The sequence below is a fragment of the Parasteatoda tepidariorum genome, chromosome 4 (genome assembly GCF_043381705.1).
Source record: "Parasteatoda tepidariorum isolate YZ-2023 chromosome 4, CAS_Ptep_4.0, whole genome shotgun sequence".
In the NCBI taxonomy this organism is placed as follows: domain Eukaryota; kingdom Metazoa; phylum Arthropoda; class Arachnida; order Araneae; family Theridiidae; genus Parasteatoda; species Parasteatoda tepidariorum.
In genome coordinates this window covers 88,825,056-88,846,434 of record NC_092207.1, presented here as the reverse complement: position 1 = coordinate 88,846,434, position 21,379 = coordinate 88,825,056, and the positions used below count along the sequence as shown (strand labels likewise).

General features: G+C 29.5%; 1 long non-coding RNA gene across 1 annotated transcript; it reads left to right on the top strand.

The window, feature by feature from the left end:
* Positions 1–18,346: 18,346 nt before the first annotated feature.
* Positions 18,347–20,241, top strand: LOC107456409 (uncharacterized). Its single transcript, XR_011636655.1, has 2 exons — positions 18,347–18,470; positions 19,090–20,241. It is a non-coding gene; the product is annotated as an uncharacterized lncRNA (long non-coding RNA).
* Positions 20,242–21,379: the final 1,138 nt, after the last annotated feature.

Genomic DNA, 21,379 nt, shown 5'->3' with positions numbered 1-21,379 from the left:
TTTAAGCTATTTCATTACAAATATTTTTATTGAAAAAAAATTAATAAAAATTAATATTTTATTTTGAAGACTTGGTGATAATTTATTGTTTTGATTATTTCCACATTGTTTCTAATACGAATATAATAAACCTTTCTCTTATAAGCAAACAGAATTATTTTTCTGATTCCTCTTAATTAAAATTAGTTTACGTCATCCAAAGTAAGTATTTTCTTCTTGCATATTACATGCTATTTAAGTTCATTTAATTAACTAAATGTAAAAGATAATGTTCAAGAAAAATTAGTGCCTAGAGCAATTATAATTTCGAAGAAAATGTTAATTTAATTTTATTCTTTTGATGTGATAAAATGCATTTTTTATATAATATCATAATCTAATATTAGAAAAGTAAAATTTGTAACAGTTGTAAAATAAATTTAATGTATTTTAATGTAACTAATTAAATGTAATCAAATATGTAACGTTTGTATTTTACTTATAATTGAGTGCAGATCGTCTGTAAGTGGGGAACTTTTAATATCAAACAAATATTAACTAAAAGGTTTAAACTTTACGCCATTAAATAAAGTAGGTAATCCATTTGTTTTAAATTAAATTTATTGATCATTATTGCTATGTAGGATTGTTATCATATCGAAATTAAACTTCGTTATTTTGCTAATAAAAAGGAAAATGCGTTTTATTAGAAGTTAACAATATTTTCAAATTGTTTTTATATTTGTTTACTCATTACTTTGCTAATTTGTAGATTTCTTAGAATTTGAGAAATTTGGGAAATTTGGAAAGTTTTGAACTATCATATCAATCACATTTATATCATACCAATCATATTAACTTTAATACGTTTCTGAATATTAAACCATAATATTGTACAATGCGCTAAAAAAAGGACCACCCTGAATAGCTTTTGATCTTAATGATCGTATTTTCACATTCTAGGACTCAATCTTTATGGCTTGAGGGGGTTACCTTAAACATGCTAATTAGTGCAAGAGATAATTTATGTAACGAAAGCAGACACAAAAAAGAACTTTCTCTGAATAAACACACAATGTTTTCGACGGATTTGGATTTTGAAACCCAAAATATAGGGGGCAGTCTCAATCTGGAAAATATGCCCCCCCCCATAGTTTGGTCAGGAGATAGCTCCAAAGTTTGGACCACCTAATGTTAAATTTATATTTTTGTATATTTTGCCATATCTCTAGAATTTGTTAAGCGATTTGGAGAAGTTTTGCCCGCAAATATAAAATTTGTTTATCCAAAGATAAATCCACGCAAAAAATAATTTTTAGTAAATATTTCATTATTTTTTATTATTTTATTTAATATTAGTCAAAATAATTTTGTAAGTTATACAATTTTTATATCATTTTAAGGTATTCAATTTAACCTGACAAAATATTAAATTTGAGTGAAATCAGTTCCTGAGAAACGGAATTTTAAATACGCGACTTTTTTCAAAATTTGATTCATCAGGAGCTATTCAATTTTGCCCAAATTTATATTTACATTCATAAATTACATTCATTAAATTGATGCAAAGAAATTGCGCACCTTGAAATTCAAAAATCTATCAATCTTAATAAAATAATAAAAATAATAAGTATTTACTAAAAGCTATTTTTTGCATCAAAGTATCTTTGGATAAACGAATCTTATAATTGTACGTAAAAATTTTTTCAATTCGCTTAAAAAGTTCTCGTGATATAGCGAAGTACACACTGAGTAAAGTTAACATTAAAGTGTCCAAACTTTGGAGAGCTCTCCTGACCNCTTTTTTCAAAATTTGATTCATCAGGAGCTATTCAATTTTGCCCAAATTTATATTTTGCCATGTAAAATTACATTTATTAAATTGATGCAAAGAAATTGCGTACCTTGAAAATCAAAAATCTATCAATCTTAATAAAATAATAAAAATAATAAGTATCAAAGTATCTTTGGATAAACAAATTTTATAATTGTACATAAAGATTTTTTCAATTCGCTTAAAAAGTTCTCGTATATAGCGAAATACGCACTAAGAAAAAATAACATTAAATGGTCCAAACTTCGGAGAGCTCTCCTGACCAAATTATTGGGATCTTATTTACCGGCTACTCCCTATATTTTGAGGGACAGGAATCCGATTCTGTTGAAGAAAAAGTATGTTTAATCAGCGAAATTACGTTTAGAGTCTGATTTCCCAACTTGAAATATCTGTACTTATTTTTTAGCATATTTGAGGTCACTCCGTTGAACCATAACGTAAAAATCCAATCATTGGCTGAAAATTTATTCATTTATTTTTTATTGGAGCACTATATTTCTAAAATTTATATAAAGAAAACTACACACTATACTTACAGCTTTCATGGTGTGAATATCATTTGAGCTAACAAATTTTTATGTTACTAAAATACCTTTTTCCTTCAGCTTAATTATAAAAGAACAATTAGTTCAGAAATATTTAAAGTTATTTGAAGTATTTGGTATCTTATTAAAATTTCATCATTTCGCTGATGCTAAAATATTCTGCTTCTCACGAAACCATCAAACTTTTACCAGAAATGTATTCATTATATGACCTAATATTTCCAATTTAGCTGGAAAAATATATAATATAATATTCAATCATACATCGATGTGTACTTACATCGCATTAATTTAACAGAAATTTTAAACCTAATTTATTTAATCTATTTGCACCTAGAGACATTTAACACTAGATTGCCTGAGGAAGTCATTTTGACTGCTTTTAATTTCAATTAGAAAAACAATGATGTATATAATGACACAATATCTTAGAATTTTGTACAACATAAATTTTTTTAATTGTTAATATTCACTAATAACTTGTTATATAACTGTAAATAATATAAAATAACATTAAAAATTAATTTTAAACAAATTTCTTTACACATTATTTATTCTTTTACAATCTAGTCATTTTGACTGCGTTTGGGCAATATAGATATATACTAAATTTCAGTCTTTCTAGTGTTAAAAACGTTTTTCGTAACAGTGTTCACTTGTATGTAAGGATAAGTACAAGTAGATATTAAAATTTATACCCGAGTTTTTAATAACCGAATAAACCATTAAAAATTGAGAGTCAACAGCGCTGGAATTAAATATTACGTAAAAACCCAAAATAATATAAAATACTTGCTTAAAAATTGCTGTAAACACAATAAAAAATTAATCAACCGAAAAAATAACGTCGAAATGGAATGCATCACTTGCATGCATGACTCTTATTTGGTTTTTAAGCTGAACTTTGCGGTGCTCTTTCTGCAGACTGGTAGAACTAAACAGCCTAACTATAGAAGAACATATAGTTGAAGTAAACGTTCACAAATTCTACTGGAAGAGAACTCAAACCTAAAAGTGATAGCCAATTGCTTCTGGTTCGAGAAGTGAACAAGGAGCACAAATTCAACTCAGAGCAGAGATCCAACAAAAGTATTAAATACCTGAAGGATATCAACTAGTAACTAATTTAAAAATAATTTCATACTTAGAAATAAGTTCGAAAAACTAAAATTGAAGAAAGAAAAGAAAAAAACGAAAAGAAAAATTAAATAGGCAAAAATAAAAAGTGGGAAGAAACCTTCCTGTTGATTAGAAATTGGACAATCATTCAATTATATTTAAAGTCGAGACAACAGTGTTTTCAATGCTTGGTAGGCTATAACATAGCTTAAAATTAGCTCAACTCCAGAGAGACTGAAGTGAAAATTTTAGGATATTTCAAGCTTTAAAAAACGAAAATAACTTAAGGGTTGTTTATTCGACAAGCGTAAGTCCCCTCGTCCTTGTTGAGAAAAGGTGACAAACCACCAATACAAAAGATTTAGAAGAAAAAAAAAGAAAGAAAAAAAAGAAGAAAAAACACCAATACAGAGCCGCGATGGCTCAGGGGATAAAGCTTTTGTCTCCTAATGAGGCGGATCGGGTTCGAATCTCAGTCGATACGAATTCCGTGTCCGGCTTGCATCGACCACGGTGACGTGGAATATCCTCAGTGGTAGACGGATCATGGGTTAGAGTCCCCTTGCAGTCAGGCTAACCGTGGGAGGTTCTCGTGATCTTCCTCTCCATGTAACGCAATTTCGGATTAGCTCCATCAAAAAGTTCTCCACGAAGGCAAATTTCTCCCAATACTAGATCCAGGAGTTCCCTTGTCTTCTGAATTGGGTTCAAAATTACAAGGCTACGGAGTTGAACATTAGTAGTCGTAAACTTTTAAAATTGGGTCGGCTGTTCAACTACGGTAACAAAAAAAAATGAAAATAAATAAAAATAAAAAACAAACAAAATGGGTTAAGCAATTAGTTTTCATCCGTAGAGGGATTTTTTAAAGAGTTATCCACCTTCCAGAATTAAGAAAATGTTCCTCTTTGAAAAAAAAAATATTGTTTTAATTTTAATCAAACATTTTCAGCAATTTGAGAAAAAAAGACTCGTAAAATTTGATTCCAGTTCGAAAAAAGGCATTATGTGTTCGATGAATACTCTCTAATATCTCTTTTTACGATTCAGCAATGTACAATGTTGCAACTGTATTTCGTTAATTTTTGGAATCATTTCGTCTCGAATTCACGTGATTTGTGACAAAATATGAACTCGCAAATATGTGACGAAAATGTTTTCTGATCTCTAAGCCTCATCGTAGTGAATTATCGAAGATTGCTAACTAGGAATCTAGAATGAAGACTAGACGATTGAAAATAAAGTGACCGGTCAAGCCGGGTTGTATGGTGGTCAAGGAGTTGGCTTCATATTTGAAAGATCTCGGGTTCGAATTCTACTTCGGGTAGGAATGTAATTTATCTCTCCTTTTTATTTGTCCTTTTTGCGCAGTTGGAGTGACATTGATCCCCTTATATGGTGTCTAAAAGTGATTAAAGTTAGATACGTAAGTCGCAACTAGAGTTTTTTGTTGCTTTTTTTAAAAAAAAGAATCGAATGCCGAAATATTTCTTCAATTTTGACAAACTTTGATTCCTCGAAACAGTGACACGAGTTATTTTGTCACTTTGAGGAAATTTCAGCTCGGAGCATTTTCCAGGAAACGGTTTCGTCAAGAACAGTTACATGAAATTTGAGTAACTATTTTTTCCGGTGATTCGGGAGCGGTAAAGGAATGCACATTTCTTGAAAACTATAGTAGAATGAATGCTAAAACGAGTGATACTGGATTCGAAACCAAACCACAGGTGGTTTAGGATTTCAATTAAACAATTGGTGTTACTAAATGGAAAGTTTGAATGTTCTGTTTTTATATAAATAACTTATTCGTAATTTGATTCGGAATCGAAATTAATTTAAGATGTTAACAAAATATTAACCCAACAATGTTGTTCTCCAAAGATTCTACTTACGTACAAAAAAGGAGAGGAGTAATGTTCCCCTCTCCAACAGAATTGTAGCATCGAAACTGAATTAGGAAGGAGGGTTGGGTAGTGTATTTTCGAGCCTTAAAGCAACTGGCAAACTAGCAGGCAAAACCGTGGTGGATCAGGGAATAGGACGCTTGCCTCCTGATTAAGTGACCCACTTTAATATCCCAGAGGGAGCAGATACGAATTTCACACCAGGCTAGCACCGACCACAGTGCTGATGCAAAATATCCTCAGTAGTATGTGGATCATGGGATAGAATCCCCCCGTACCGTCAAGTGGCTTTTTTGTGGCTTTCCTTTCCATTTAACACAAATTAAGATTAGTTCTACCGTAAAGTCCTCCACGAAAGCAAATTTCTCCCAATACTTGATCCAGAAGTTCCTTGTCTTCTAGAGGGGGTTCAAAATTGCATGGCTGCAGAGCCAAAAATTGGTATTCGTAAACTCAAAATTAAGTTACACTGACACTCAAATTTAGCTGGAAGACGTCCATTGCGGAGATGTCAAGAAATCCATTAGAGGGCATAATAATAATAATAATCTAAATACGAATCTTCTAACAGATAAACAAAAGTGCATACTTAATAAATTGATATTAATCAATATTGCAAAAATATGCACAATACTGAAAGAAATATACTAAACTTGTTTTAAAGTAAAATGAGAAACACAGGCATACTGTAAAATTTTTCATTTTATTATTATAGATTAATAATGTTAAAACAATAGGAAATACAAATATAAAACAAGTTAATATTTCTAATGAATTGAATTTTTTCAAGTATGCGTACTCGATTAAGAATGCAATCGAAATGCGAACAGCACTGTCTAAAATCATGAAAATAGAAATTACTATTTTTACAAAAAAGTTCATGTATATTGATACAATAAACAATGAGCTGCTTATACAACAATACATTAAAGGGAGAAAACAATACATTAAATGGAGAAAAAAATGGTAAAGCTGTATGGTACTGACATTTCTAGTAAAAGAACATAATTCTGGTGAATAAAACTGATTTAACCGAATGAATTCTTTCTATGCTATGGTTTAAGGTACAATAAAATTATCAAATTTTGCAACATTTAACAAATTTCATCACATATTTTCAAAGCATATTTTAAAGCATATTAATCAAAGTTCACCAAAATCATTAAAGTGCTTCGGTTAAACTTACCAAGCTTTTTTCGGGTATCCACGGAGCCAGAAACACGGTTAATTTTACCATACCATATTGTGATAGATTTAGCCTTACGTTTTTTCTCAGAGTAATTAACAATACGTCCGACTGATAATAAAATGTTTTTTAATGTAAATGTTTACCCTTCATTTTCGAAATGTGTGTAAATGCGATTTTAATTCAAACTTTACAATAAATTACTGTCCCGCAGTGGACTGATCGTTAAGACACGGTTCCCAGCAGATCACCGAAGTCAAGTATCACTGGCTATGGTCAGTGTGCGGGTGGGTGACCACTTGGATCAGTCTTCGTAGGGACCGAGGGTGTGCGGTATTGGTCCTCGTTAAACTGTGCTACCGTAAAGTGCTCGACTTCGCGCGCAGGTCGTCGGGCTACAGAAGAGGGGGGGGGGCCATCCCCTCAGCAGAGGATCAAAATTGTGATGGCATGTCTTCGGATCATCCTCCGGGATTCTTCCCAGACCGTCGCCAATAGCCCATTGTACTGCTCTAGTGCGACGAAAATTAACAACAACAACAATAAATTACTATTTAAAAGTTTTTTTCTTTTTTTGTTTACTAGATTTAAGGATTTTTGTTTTGCATCCTAAGTTATCGCCGTATCTCTTCTTTTTGAAATTGTATCTGTTTTCATGTGCTTTGGACAAATTCTGGTACTTTTCATCATCACTATATGTTTGTTTCCTTTTTTCAATGTTTTTTTTTTAATTGATGCCTCACGTATTGTGTTTGAACACTCAAACTCCTAAATTCTATTTTCTGAGTAACTACCATTGTTAATTTCAGGATTTCACTAAATTCTTTGAGGCCTTCTGGTGTTGCCATGGTCGCCACCAAGCCTACCTTTTTGAATCCTCTTTTTCTCTTGCTGAGAGGTCAAGTACGCGCACTTAGAGTCAACAGTACTCTCTGGATGCCTCCTGACGGGAGCGGGTCGGGGTTAAGCTTCGATCCTAAGTTTTAAAAAAAATTTTAATTCTTGCAAAACACTGACAGTTATACATATAATATGCAGTTGAAACAATTTTAATTTATTCTACACATTTAATTAAAATTTAAAAGGTGTATCTAATATATTAGCAAAATTTAACGGTATTTTATTTGCATCCTAAGTTTTAAATAAAGTTAATTCCAGTAAAAAATCTAACTATAGAATATATAATATGAATCTGAAGCAATATATTACGCCCAGCGTTACTTAGAAGGCGTAAAATTTTTACTACCTTTTGAAACATAATACATCACAGATTAAATTTTCTCTACAGAAAGCGCTTTTTACCAAAGAAAGGTAAAAAAGAAGCTCACGCGAAACAAAACGAAAAAAACTGAATAGAAAGAAATGCAAAAAGGAAAAGACGGAGAGGGGGGAGAGAGTACAAATTTAAGACGAATCCAAAGTGTTTTTATAGTCTTCTTCCATAAAATATGACGTATTGATCGAGCGATGCCAGCAACATGTAAAGGTAGGATTGTCTATACACGGAGAAAAGTCAGAAAGGGAAAAAAAAGACGGGTACACGGGTGTTCCAACCACACTTATATAACCCAAAAAATATATGGGTTTTGAAAAAGGAGGGGGTGAAGAATTCTGGGGAATAAAGGCAGAACGTGATACTGTTTCGAAGTAAAAGCTGGAATAAAGGAAAAACAGGAGAATTCTGAAGCTAAAAAAAAAGTCGTCCTTGGTTTTGTAACTTTGAAAAAAAGCGAGAATTTTACAATTCTTGTTGTATTCTTGCTTTACAAAGATTGGAGACATATTTTTAAGAAATGGAACTTTTTTGATTATTTTTTTAACTATAAAATTTATGATTTTTTCAAGGTAAGCAATTTGATGAAAGTTGTTGTGTTTATATATATATATATATATATATATATATTTTTTTTTTACTGAGAAATAGCCATTTTCAAGGTAGAATATATATTTTTTAAATTGCTTTAAGAACTTGCTCCAAGTCTGCTTTGAATTTTGATGAATGCATTTGCAAATCTATGTAACATATGCAAAAAACAAAATTGATTTTAATATAGGTTTTATTCATCTTACAAGTTAAATTTATCAAACAAAGTTATCAATTATTTAACAGGACCATAGACATGGTCATTTACGTAATGAGAACAGTAGTTCTTGGTTTATAAAAAAAATTCCTAGGATCTTTTAATTACATTGACGACAATTTAAATTTCTTCCTTACAGTTATCATTCACCTATAAATAATCTATAAATTCATCTATAAATAATCTGTAATTAATCTAAATAATCTCTAAATAATCTAAATACTCTATAAATACGGAATAAAATATTATATGAATTTAATCAATTAATAAACATATCATTTCGAAATACCATCATTTTGAGTTTTTTGATAATAAATCTGCTTTATTATTTTGAGTTATTATAACCAAAAACACTCAAATTGTTTTTTGGGATAATAGTTTCTATTCCAAGACTGCTTAGACGTCGAACAAATATAAAAATACATACTACTTTGGCTCAAAAAATCGAAACGTTTTCACATGCTACTTCAAACATTTTTGTCTGAAAAGTACAAGCCGTAAAATCTTATTTTTGCATCTGTATTAATGAAAAAACCGTGTATACGAATCTAACGATTATTTGAAGAACCTTATAGTCTCATAATCTATCTGTCTATCTTAAGAGAATGTCATAACTAAACAGCAAAAAAAAAATTGCAAATGTTGAGCAAGCACAGAACAAACTTTACACATAAACAAACACGTTTTCTAACATTGTCATATATCTTTACATGTGTTAAGTTACAGTTATTAAAACAATATTTCTCTCACTTTTGCTTTCACATTTGTGTTTCATCTTTAATGTATATTATTCATTCCTTTATACACAGCAATGAAGTTAGATGTCTTTAAATAAAAATGTGAATGTTTTTTAAAGAGTTAGTTAACTTTGTTTTTTAAGTTTTTACTTTCAACTCATGATCTAATTAGTGCTTAATCAGTAGTTTGTTATACTTTCAGTTAAATGCCTTCATTCTTCAATTTCTAATCTGAATTATTATGTGTTCCAGACATGTCAGGTAATATTTTTTATGGCTTGCAAAAGCTGGGTTCAGCGCTCAACCATATCGGTACCTCGAACTACAATGTATACTGAAAAAAAAATTCTTGCAAAGAAATCATATTTATTTGCCAAGAGCTGTAGTGGCTTAGGGGGTGAAGCGACCACTTGGNGTGATCCGGCTTCGAATTCTAGTGATGTCTGGTAGATACGAATTCCGTACCCAGCTCTGAACAACCATGATGCTGGCGTAAATACATCTTCAGTGATAGACGGCGCATGGGTTATAGACGTCAGACTAACCGTGAGAGGTTCTCGTGGTTTACTTGGTTTACTCCCAATACTTGATCCAGGAGTCTCCTTGTCTTTTGGATTAGGTTCAAAATTACAAGGCTGTGGAGTTGAACATTGATGGAGGTAAACTCAAAAATTAGTGCAGCTATTCAAAGACATTCAAAAAATAAAAATAAAATACCCGCTTGTCAGGTACTTGCTTGCATGGTACATTGATTGATACAGATATCTTTGATAAACGTCTGTAATATATTAATATGATTATATTACAGACATTTATTAAAATTCGAGAGAAGGGAATAGAAATTCGAGAGTAAGATAGAGAAAAAGAGAATTCTCGTACTAAACGCCAAAATTTATGCATTTTACATCATTTATCCTATAATCCTTTTGCCTGATAAGGTTACAGTTTATGGAAAATTCCGCTTTGCAAAAGTATAGTTCATATTACACACACATAAATAAATATTATGTTCATTTATGAAGCATCTGTAAAAGCGCTGTGAAAACTATGGGGCAATATCTTTCCAGATTTGATATTGCACAAACATAAAAATTTGTGAAAATACATTTTTTTTCAACGTAATACCAAATAGATCTTGCACATACAATTTAAAAGGTGGATGAAACCTCTATCACCTTAATTGCTAACATTTTGTACCAATATCAAGCGCCTTGATACCATACTTTAAATATTTTCGTTTCCAAAAATTTAATGTTGTGGTGTTTTGGTTATCGTCTGAAATTTCTTACAATCAATAAAGATTTGGGTAGTGTTTGTGGTTATCTTAAATGCTGCTTTTCATCTATAGAAACTAAAGTTCACCGTTAAAATACGCTTATATGTTTTCAGTTCTGAATCAGGATATTTATATTTTGATTTTTAAGTCTCTGTGAACAATTTCAAATAATATTATAGTTATAATTTTTATCCGCGTGTGCTCTGTTAAGCCTAGTTCGCATTCCTCTTAACATCATGTCTGCTCTACGCATATGTTTAAATTGCTAACTAAATTTATTTTAAGCAATCGTATATGTGTGTAAGTAATTAAGATGTATGCAAATGATGTAAAAAATGCTTCAAGGATTTGGGTAACACACTTTAATAATAAAACATAATATTAAGATAATGGAGATGGAAATTAACGAGCATAGAACAATGGCTTTGATGGTTTCTATTTTTTTGTTTGTTGGTATTCTTACATTCTGTTAGCATTACTACCGTTAAAATTGGTGCCATCATTGAATGATAACTAAGCTAATAAAAATAATACGCAATCTACATTGTAAATGGCAGTGCAGCTACAAAGTTTTACATTAATTTTGCGGCATAAAAATATTTATGATAATTTGATAATGGTATGAAACCTAAATTAATGCTTTTTTTATATTGCCTCTTAAAAGCAACCTTTCTCGTTTATGCATATTTTATTCTGTTGTAATTATCAGCTTTAGTGTATCAAAAATGGAATGGTATTAGACCTTGTAATGTATCATCGCTTAGAGTTTTTTTTTAAATGGAGTAATGTTTTGTTTATACAAGTTAGGTGAGGGTAAATAGTTTTATTCTGAATAGCAAATGAAAAATTTGCATGGTTAATGTTTTCAAGTGGTTAATTTGTGTTACGCATATGCGGTGGAAAATAATTGTATTCACTCTATATATACAGTTTCAGGTTGACATAGCAAAAGGAAACTTGTGTCTAACAGAAAGTAGCATCAATTATAATATAAAGTGTTAATGCAAATAAATAATGCTTTTTTGTAAATTTTGAGACGCTGAGTTGGAATAAGTTCCTGATTTTGCAGCTGCCTGAATAGTTCCTAAGCAATTCACTCTCTAAATAAATTAGGCTGCATGTAACAAAACCAAAAACAAAAAATATATACCGTCACTGTGATGACCCAGTCACGCAACGAGAAAACGTGCTGATCTTTCGCTCAACAGGTAAATTAGCCGTTGTCACTATTTTTCTGTAAAATTTTTTATTAAGTTATTATTTAAATTTATAATTTATTATTAATTACTATTTAAAATGGAAATTGTTACATTTAGTCATTACCAAAGCTCTGTGATAAAATTGACGGAGATTTTTGGGTGTTCTCTCTATGACCCAGTAAGCACTGAAATATTCCACCGTATTTTGGAATTTTTCCCCATACTGTTTTGCCTTCGTGGTTTCACTAGAACCTAATTGAAACATTTTTAAAGTAAAATAAAATAATTACTCTCAGTAATTTTACCTTAGTTTTATTATTAAATACATTTTAAATTTATAAAAAAGTAAGAAAAAAGTATGATAACCATATTGAAAATTTTTAAGCCTGTAAAATTAATTGTATGCATGAAAGAACGTAATCTTAATAAGAGATAAAAAGTAATTAATTTAAAGTTGTAAATATATTTCACAAACAGACTTGTTAACTCCACAGAATAAAAAAAAATACTTACTTTTCTCTTGCTGAAATCTCTGCTGTGTATAATTAAGAGCGAAAGAGAATTTAAATGTAATTATTAACTTTTTAAATAAAAAGGCTTACTGTTTTTTCATAATTTTAGCAAAATGTATGTTTTGTTTGAATAAAGTTCAAATCTGTTGAATAGGTAAATTTAAATTTCTTACTACTTTCTAGATACTGAAAATAAAGTTATTTTAATATTTTTTACATCTAATATAAAATTAATCATGTTACTTAGATAGATTTGTATTATGAAAGATCTAGTTATTAAATACATTTTGAATTTATTAAAGAAGAAATTCAACATTATCTAGAAGTTTTTTCGGAGATTTTACATACAACGAATAGTAATTAACTCTAATTATATTCTAATTATATACAAATACTAATTATTTAACAGACGGAGATAATTTTAAGATTTTAATAAAAAAACAGCATAAATATCCTTTATTCATAAAAAAATTCAACTGCTTGGTAAAATGTTTAATATATTATAATGTGATCAAACTATCAGAGCATAGTTAAATTTGTAATAGGAGGAATCTGGGAATATGATGGCATATAGTGATATGGTAATAATTAAAACAATTTCACTTTTGAAAATCTTTAGTCATTTCGCTGGAATATATTTTCAGTTCTGCTTATTGTTAGAAACAATACCATGGAATTATAATGATACCTTTGTTAGTTAAAACTAAGGGAAATGTTAAAACCTGAAATAATTCAATCGAAAGTAGATTTACTAAAAACACATATTCAAAATCAAGCGCCAAACAGAACGAGGAGCTAAGAATATTTTAAATAATAGAAAAATAAACTTTTAAAAAAATTGCTACTAGTGCAATAATAGGATAAAAATTGAAAATTTAAGAAAGTTTAAAATGATTATATGTTAAATGAATATAGTTTAAAATAATTATTTTACAATTTGCGCATGAATCTGTTTAGTGCGTACACTGAGAAATGGTCAAAACTACTAGAATATAGTCAAATTTACCGCGTTTCTGTATCTTTGGGAATACCAATGAGTTCCGTAATTTTTACCGAAGCACTTTAGTGTCATGCTTTTGGTGAAATTAACAATTAAATATGGTTTTGTAATATATGACAAAATTTGGTAAAGTGGGTAAAATTTGTTAATTTTTTAACGATACTTTAGAGCATGACCTGAAAACCCTTTATTCTGTTAAATTTACTTCTCAGTTTAGTATTTTTTACTAAATGAGTGGTAATAGGAACTGCTATTTTGAAAGCTAGAATTTCCGGTAAAATTTTACGAAAAAATTACCAATTGAGTAGTTGAAATACAGTATATTTGGTTTTATTAAACAAAAATATGTTTTTTTTTCTTTACCAGAAATGGCGTTACGTTATTGTACGGTTATTTAACCAGAATTTCCGGTAAACTGTTACAATATGAACGAAACAATTACTAAATGAATGGTCATATACCGTATATTTAGGTTTCATTTACTGGAATTGTTTTTTTATAACCATAAATGTCAGTTGCGGTAATTTAACCAGAATTTTTTTCTATATGTGGAAAAGCAAAACATTTACCAAATTACTAATTAAATATTTACTCCACTGCTTAGTAAATTAAATTTTACAATTGCATTCTTTTTAATTGATCAAATCTATAACAAACAAATTAATAAAAATGAACTAATATTCTGTTACACAAAATGATTCACTTCTGCATGAAAATTTTTTTTTACGATATATGATATGAATTTTAATAATCAATTTGGCCATACACAACTGAATTTTGTCATTCCCTTTACTGAAATACCGTTTTAAAATCGATTTCCGACTCGCACACCCTCGAGAGTATTTTAACTATCTCTCTCAACAAAGATTAAAGATACTATCGCAATATATAATTCTCATAACAAATGCAATTTAATTCCCTAATTGATCTATTATTAATTAATCTCTTAATACCACCTCAATACATCAGCAAAGTACATATTTATATTTATTTTGAATTTGATTTAAAAATATATTACTGAACATTTTTTATCCACCTAAAATAACAGAAAATATCATCTTCTTGTTAGTAAATTAAATTTATTTCCGATATTCCGGAGACCGTTTATACGTTTTTGCTTGCTTAGAAAGAGAACTTATTTTCATGTAAGTGATAAAACAAAAACGTTTCCGGAAAACTTTTAAAAATGTATTTCTTCTCAGAAGGTTTTTGTAATTGCTGCAAAAATTTAATAAGTGTCAATTTTTTCAGGGAATCTCCTGAAATAACTTTTCCGAAAATTTTAAGCCACATTTGTATCTCAAAATGTTTCAGCTTTGTTTCAGGAATATATTAAATTTGTAAAAATTCTCGAAGAATAGAATCTCCAAGAATCATAGCATCGTTGATGATAATATCGTAGATATTGTTCCATCACATTGCATTAAAATAAGAAGCATCTTTTTAGTTGCTTTGTCTCAAATATTTGATTTTGGTTACAGAAAATAGTTCGTCAAAACATGATATTAGATGACTCGGAAATAGTTGGAAAAAAGCCACACATCTTCTGCTGAAATATGGAATCAACATGAAAACAAAAATATAAATGTAAGGGACATTTGACAAAGAAATTCATTAACAGTTTCAATGTCATTCTTTCGAAAATTTGAGGTATTGACAATCATACAAATCGATGAAAAGTTGAAAAATTATTAATGTTTGCTACTTTTAATATCTGCTCTAGGCTAGGTATTTTATTTTATTTTATTATCGTCGCTGAACAGTCGACCCAAATTTGAGTTTACGGCTACCAGTGTTAATTTTGAACCTAATCCAGAAGACAAGCGAACTCCTGATCAAGTAGTGGGAGAAATTTGCCTTCGTGGTGGACTTTTTGACAGAACTAACCAACATTTGCGTTACATGGAGAGGAAAACCTCGAAAACCTCCCACTGTTAGCCTGATGGTAAAGGGACTATAACCCATGATAACACTGAGGATATTTTACGTCAGCACTGTGGTCAGTGCAAGCTGGATGCGGAATTTTTATCGACCAACCATCACTGGGATTCAAGCCCAGTTCACCTCATTGGAAGGCGAACACTCTATCCCCTGAGCCATCATGGCTCTAAGCTAGGTATTGAACTACAATGAACAATATAATCAAATTGTATTGATCGATTCATTGGTTAGAAGTCGACATAAAAATAGTTCAACATAAAAAGAGGAAAACGGTGATATTTAAGGAGTATGTTTATGTTTGAATATAAGCAGGCATTATAAGATTTAGCAAATGAATTACATTTTTTCTGATGCGTTCCGATTCTTACACGCGAATTAGCTTTAATATTTCAAACTTTCATGTTCATTGTAAGTGTTAAAAATTATTACATTCATATCCCTTTTTGAGATAATTTATGCATTTGTGGATTTTAAAAGTATAGTTTTCTCAGATGTTGTCTTGTTTGTTTTATTGATTTTTAATCAATGTAATATTTCTAAAATATGTTTGAGCCATGCTTGAACTTTAAACAAGTTGAACATGTTTGACTTGTTTTCTGAGATTTAAAAAAAAATAAATTTTTTTTTGATACCTATTAAAACGTTGATGTTCATTACACATATTGCAAAATTAAAATTATGCACAAAGGAGAAAATAGTTGGTGTGAACATTTTTTACAAATTTGTCAAAAAGCAATATTATAGTTTTTACTCGTGAAATAATTTTAAAAATAGTTTTGATATTTCAATGCATTCTTAATCATATCTTAACTTACAAAGTTGCTTACTTTTTCCAAAAAAAACTTTTTAAAAAAAGATTATTTTTGCTCACACTAACTTCACTACAAGGAACAAGCTATGGTTCTATTGTGGAAAATTTCAATAATTTGTTAAGTTGTCATACATTGCAATTATTAAAGTATATCTGAAGCCGATATGAAATTAATTTCAATCAAAGCTTTATTGGATTATAAATGTTCTTATAAAATAATTAAACTAATAATCTGTGATAGAGCCTTACCCAATACTAAGAAATACATTTTGAACACAAATCATTAATACAGTTTAAAACCATTTTTCAGTTTAGTTCATGTAATAATTATTTTTATTTTTAGTTTATTTTATCAAAACAATTAAGTATGTATTAATATGTAGTCTTGGTAGTTCTAGTAGTCACTTGCGATGAAAGTTTGATAAATATTTTCTTTCTTGAAATTTGACAATTTCTTTTCTGGAAATAATTATATCCATGTTTCGTTTTAAAGATTTTAACATTATAATTTCCAAATATATAAATAATTTCCACTCTATTATCATAATGCACCTGCTTTTTATTAAAAAAAATACTTGAGTAGCAGAAAGTTTATATTTTATAATTTCCACTCTATAAACATAATGCACCTGCTTTTTATTAAAAAAAAAAAAAAAAAAAAAAAAAAAAGAACTTTAGCAGCAGAAAGTTATATCTTATTGCTACATGGTTTTCTATAAGTTTATACGATATATTTATATCGATCATGTATCATTTGCTACTTAAAAAAAGATTTAAAAAAACTAAAGTTACTAGTTTATAAATGAAAAAATCTACTTAAATCGTGTCTATACCTGTCCCACTATCATGCGTTTACATTAGCTGTACGAAGACACATGTTTGTTGAAGCCAAATGCTGATTAATAGAAATTATACTGAAAGTTAATATTTAAATAGGTAAAAGACGGTATCATTTATAACACATTATCACATTCAATTGCAATTCTGAAAATAAAATATGTCAGTAAAAGAGTAAAGAGATAATTTGAAACTTACTTTAGCACCTTAAATAACAAATTAGTACTAAAATATTCACAATGTGTTTATGTAGCTGTACATGGAAGTGTGCACCAGTGTTCTATAAATACACCAGTAGATCTGTAAATGAAAATAACATTCGAGATGTCCACTTTTGCCCGATGTCCACACTATTCCCCTTTCCCCCTATGTTTAAATTATTATTTGTGATATGTGGATATATTATGACTTAGGAATAAATACATATTATTATGCTTTAAAGTGTATTTAACTTTTTATGCTAAATTTTAGTGCTATTGTTGTTGTTGTTTCGAATGGCACTTGCCACACGGGCAAGCCTGCTTGGAGAAACCGAGCTAATTTAAGGCAGAGTGTGCGATTCTTGTCTTTCAGTAGCGCCATCTATGGCCAAGAATTCGACTTCTGCCCCACCATGCGTCGCACCCGTTTATAGGGTGGACCCATTCATACATCCACTCATTCATCCACAGATCGTAATTTCGACCTGAATCAGAGAGCGATCGATCTCCAATCCAGTACCCCCAAAGTTATTGATTTTCCATGGCAACATGGAGGACTTTTGCGGATTTTTGTAGATTTTCGCCTAAGATTAAAAGGAAGTGAAGGTCTGTTTTATGTGGTGGCAACGATTAAAAGGTTGCTATTTTAATTCTCGTGGCTACATTATTTGCTGTTTTAGTCGCCAGTCAGTGCTTTTACCCTGCTTTGTGCTTTGGCTCCATATTCGTAGTCATTGTAGCACGTGTTTTAGATTCGCTATTGATATACATTGATTTTATTAATTTTAGTAATTAATACTTGATTTTAAGACTTGGATAATCTCTTATGGTAATTTTATTTATTATAAGTTTTGAATTAAAAAAATGTTCAATTTTTATGTTGTATGTTATTACATCACGTGTTAAATCTTATATTTATAAATATTATAATCGCTCGATTATTGATACAGTTAAGTGCTTTTTTTCCCCTATGAACGTGTAAATGTTGAATAAACGTATAGCTAATATAAAGAAACCGTGATTATATTTAATTCCGCAAGCATGTTATCAGATCTGTTATGGTATGTTGTAGGGTTTTATTATTTTCAAAAGTTTCATTTATAGTTTTGGATTTTAAATACTCTATTCTATACTATTCATCTATCTCTGTGCATCTTCTGTGTTGCATCTTCGGATATCATAATTCAATGTTGAAATATTTGAAACCCCATGTTCCTGATGTAGTTCTAGGTCGCAAACTTTCCAGGATTTAAAATTAAATGTTTAAAGGAGTTTAGTGGATTTGATGTGGTTGCTCTACATATTGGTAAGTACCCCGTCTAATTCACATCTATTTATTGATAGACTGAAACTGTGCCTTTACCTTTTAATAGAACTCAGTGGTTGTGTTTTAAAGAAAAGGGTTTTCTATGAATAACGATTTTTATTTTTTAGTTGTTATATCTTGAATAAATTATGTGAAGGTTCCTGAAAATATGTACATTTTCTGTTACGTTTTTCAAAATAAAAAAAATAGAATAGCTGAATTTGTTAAGAAAGAATGTGATTCATCAATCTTTTCAATGTTTATGCTTTTTCTAGCTTCTGTTTCAATGGAAACCGTATTTCTCTCTATTTATTTAATTTTCAGCTTTTATATTTATACCCAAAACTCCAGGAATGTGCATTAAACTGCCAAACACAAATTTCTGATTTGTAATTGTTAATGAATCAAAAAAATTTCATTCCTCTTATTTTATGATTTCAAAATAAAATATACTTTTATTTGTTTATAAACTCACTAATGTCTTTAGATATTATTTTTATAATGCTGGGGTTCTTTCCCACTATTTTGATAAAGATTTAAAACCACTGTAGTAGAAGCAGTTTTTCATAATCATTTTAAGTATTTTATAAATAAATAATCTTGATAACTTTAATTTCAGGTTCTATTGATTGCTTGTGAATTGTAGAGCCAATATAACAGTATGAAAGATTAGGAAATTTTGTTGAACAATCCTAGAAGGGTATAGTATAAAAAATGTTTATTCATGTTTTTGCCCTTTAATTCTTGTTTTTTGGAGATTTATAAATGGTGTTCTATTGTATAGTGTCATGACCGTTTTTACCAACAATGAGTGCCTAAAGATTTTATAAAATCCATAACATTCTTTACCTTTTTTGATAAATTTGAGCGACTGCCATTCTTGTTTAAGAATTTTATAACACAAAGTAATGTAAGGCCTAAAATATCTATAAATGTAAACGTTTCTTCTTTTCAAGTTAAGGGTAAAGGAATTCAAAGATTTAAGTGAGAATAAGTATTAAATGGTCATGACACAAAAGGAATATATGCCTCTTGGGGAACCCGCCTTGCTATATGCTGTTAGGTTGTTCCATAGATTATAGTGTACTTATTACTTGTTCCTGGTTTTCTATTGGGATAATGGATTATAAAAATTTTAAACCCTATGCAATGTTGTTTTAAAGGTTTTTTTTTATAGATATTTAATCATTTTAAATAAAAAAGAAATTTGCATAATTATAGAGTGTTTCGTATTTTAAGTATAATAATCAGTTTTTAAATATGTTTTTGGAACAACCTAATAAAAGGGGTCAACGCATCTGTGCAACCGTACCTCTTGAGCAGAGCTGTATTTACCTGTAGAGCTTATTTATAAAGTGTTAAGAGTTTCATTTTAAAAAATTGTGAAAGTAAAAATTTTAAATTTCACTTTATAAAAGCATAAAGAGTTTACAGCCCTGCTCTTGGGTGATGTGGAAAATGGTTGCAATCATGCCTGTTTTAAAAGTTGAATTTCAGGTCTGTTCTTTCTGAGGAGAGTTGCAGAGCCAAATTTACAAGCATTGACTTAGCCTAGTGGTGAAAGCTGGAACAGCCTGTCATCATTAAACATCTTGTCTGTCCTAGGTGATGAAAGTTTGTTCAATCAGCTGTATATTCAAATCCGGTTAATTTCTGAAAGAGGAGCCTGTTTAAAACTTCAGTGTTACCTTTTGAAGGACAACAGTGTTTTAGAATGTATTTGTATGTCATGTATATAATAAAACTATTGTGCTTGGTTTTTGTTCAACAATTACTGTGTTTATATACATGTTTTTTAATAAATTTCCAATTCTCACACTACCGAGTTAATGTACCTTTTAATAATATATCCTGTCAGCAGCACCTACTATTTTTTGCAAGTTGTATAATTTTTACAAAATTTTTTTCTTTTTTCAAAGAGAGAATGTTTAGTTAAAATTTTATCTCATTGAAACTTTATGCATCATTTTACAGAATTCTAAGTATAAAAACTATTTATGTTCATAAATTATGTATTTAGAATTTCCAATATCAAATTGATTCTTAACTTAATAGACAGTTTTAAGTAATGTTTCAAAAAAGATGCCACATTTTCATTACCTGACTAACGCTTTACTAATCACTGTGTGCAACAAAACTTTAATTGTAATGGTGCTGACTTGCTCAATGTTGCTGCATTTATACAAAAGTATTAAATTTAAACAAAATTACCAAACATTTTTGTCTTAAATATTTCTAGAAATAGCACTCTGAAAATTGTGTTGCCTTAGTAATTAAAGGGTTGTTATTAAACTAATGTGCAGGCCTGTAGAATCTTGTTTTAAGTTTCTAGTTTGTTTGTTTTTTTTTTGCAAATAGTTATTGAAGCTAGTGTCCATTGCAGAAAATAATATTTTAAACACTACGCACAGTTGGGAAATTAATTCTATAAGTTTTCCCCTGTAATATGTTTTCTTGGCATAAATAAGTTGTTAGAAGCTCATATTCAAATTTATTCCATTTTTTTTATTCAAATAACCATCGAATCTCCAGTATACGAAACTGTTCAAATATAATAAATCAAAATTAAGTAAGCACTAATAAAAATAAAAAACAATTTTATGCAATAATCTCATTTTAATTATTGAAGCTGAAACAATTTTTTAGTCTTACAAAAATATTAGAAACAATGATTCGTTTTTTTTTTTTTTATCTCCTTGCATCAAGAGTAGAACATTTTAGAGAGACGAGAAGAGATGTCCTTTCATGAATGTATTGGTTTTTTTTTTAAATTCTTTCTTTTGCTTAAAATGGAACCCCTTATGGAAAATGGCTGCTTTAAAATTAGTTAACCCTTTGCTTAGGGTGCACCATTGTACCAGCTGTAAGCAAAAGATAAATGTTTTTTGCCAAATTATTTAGTAATATGT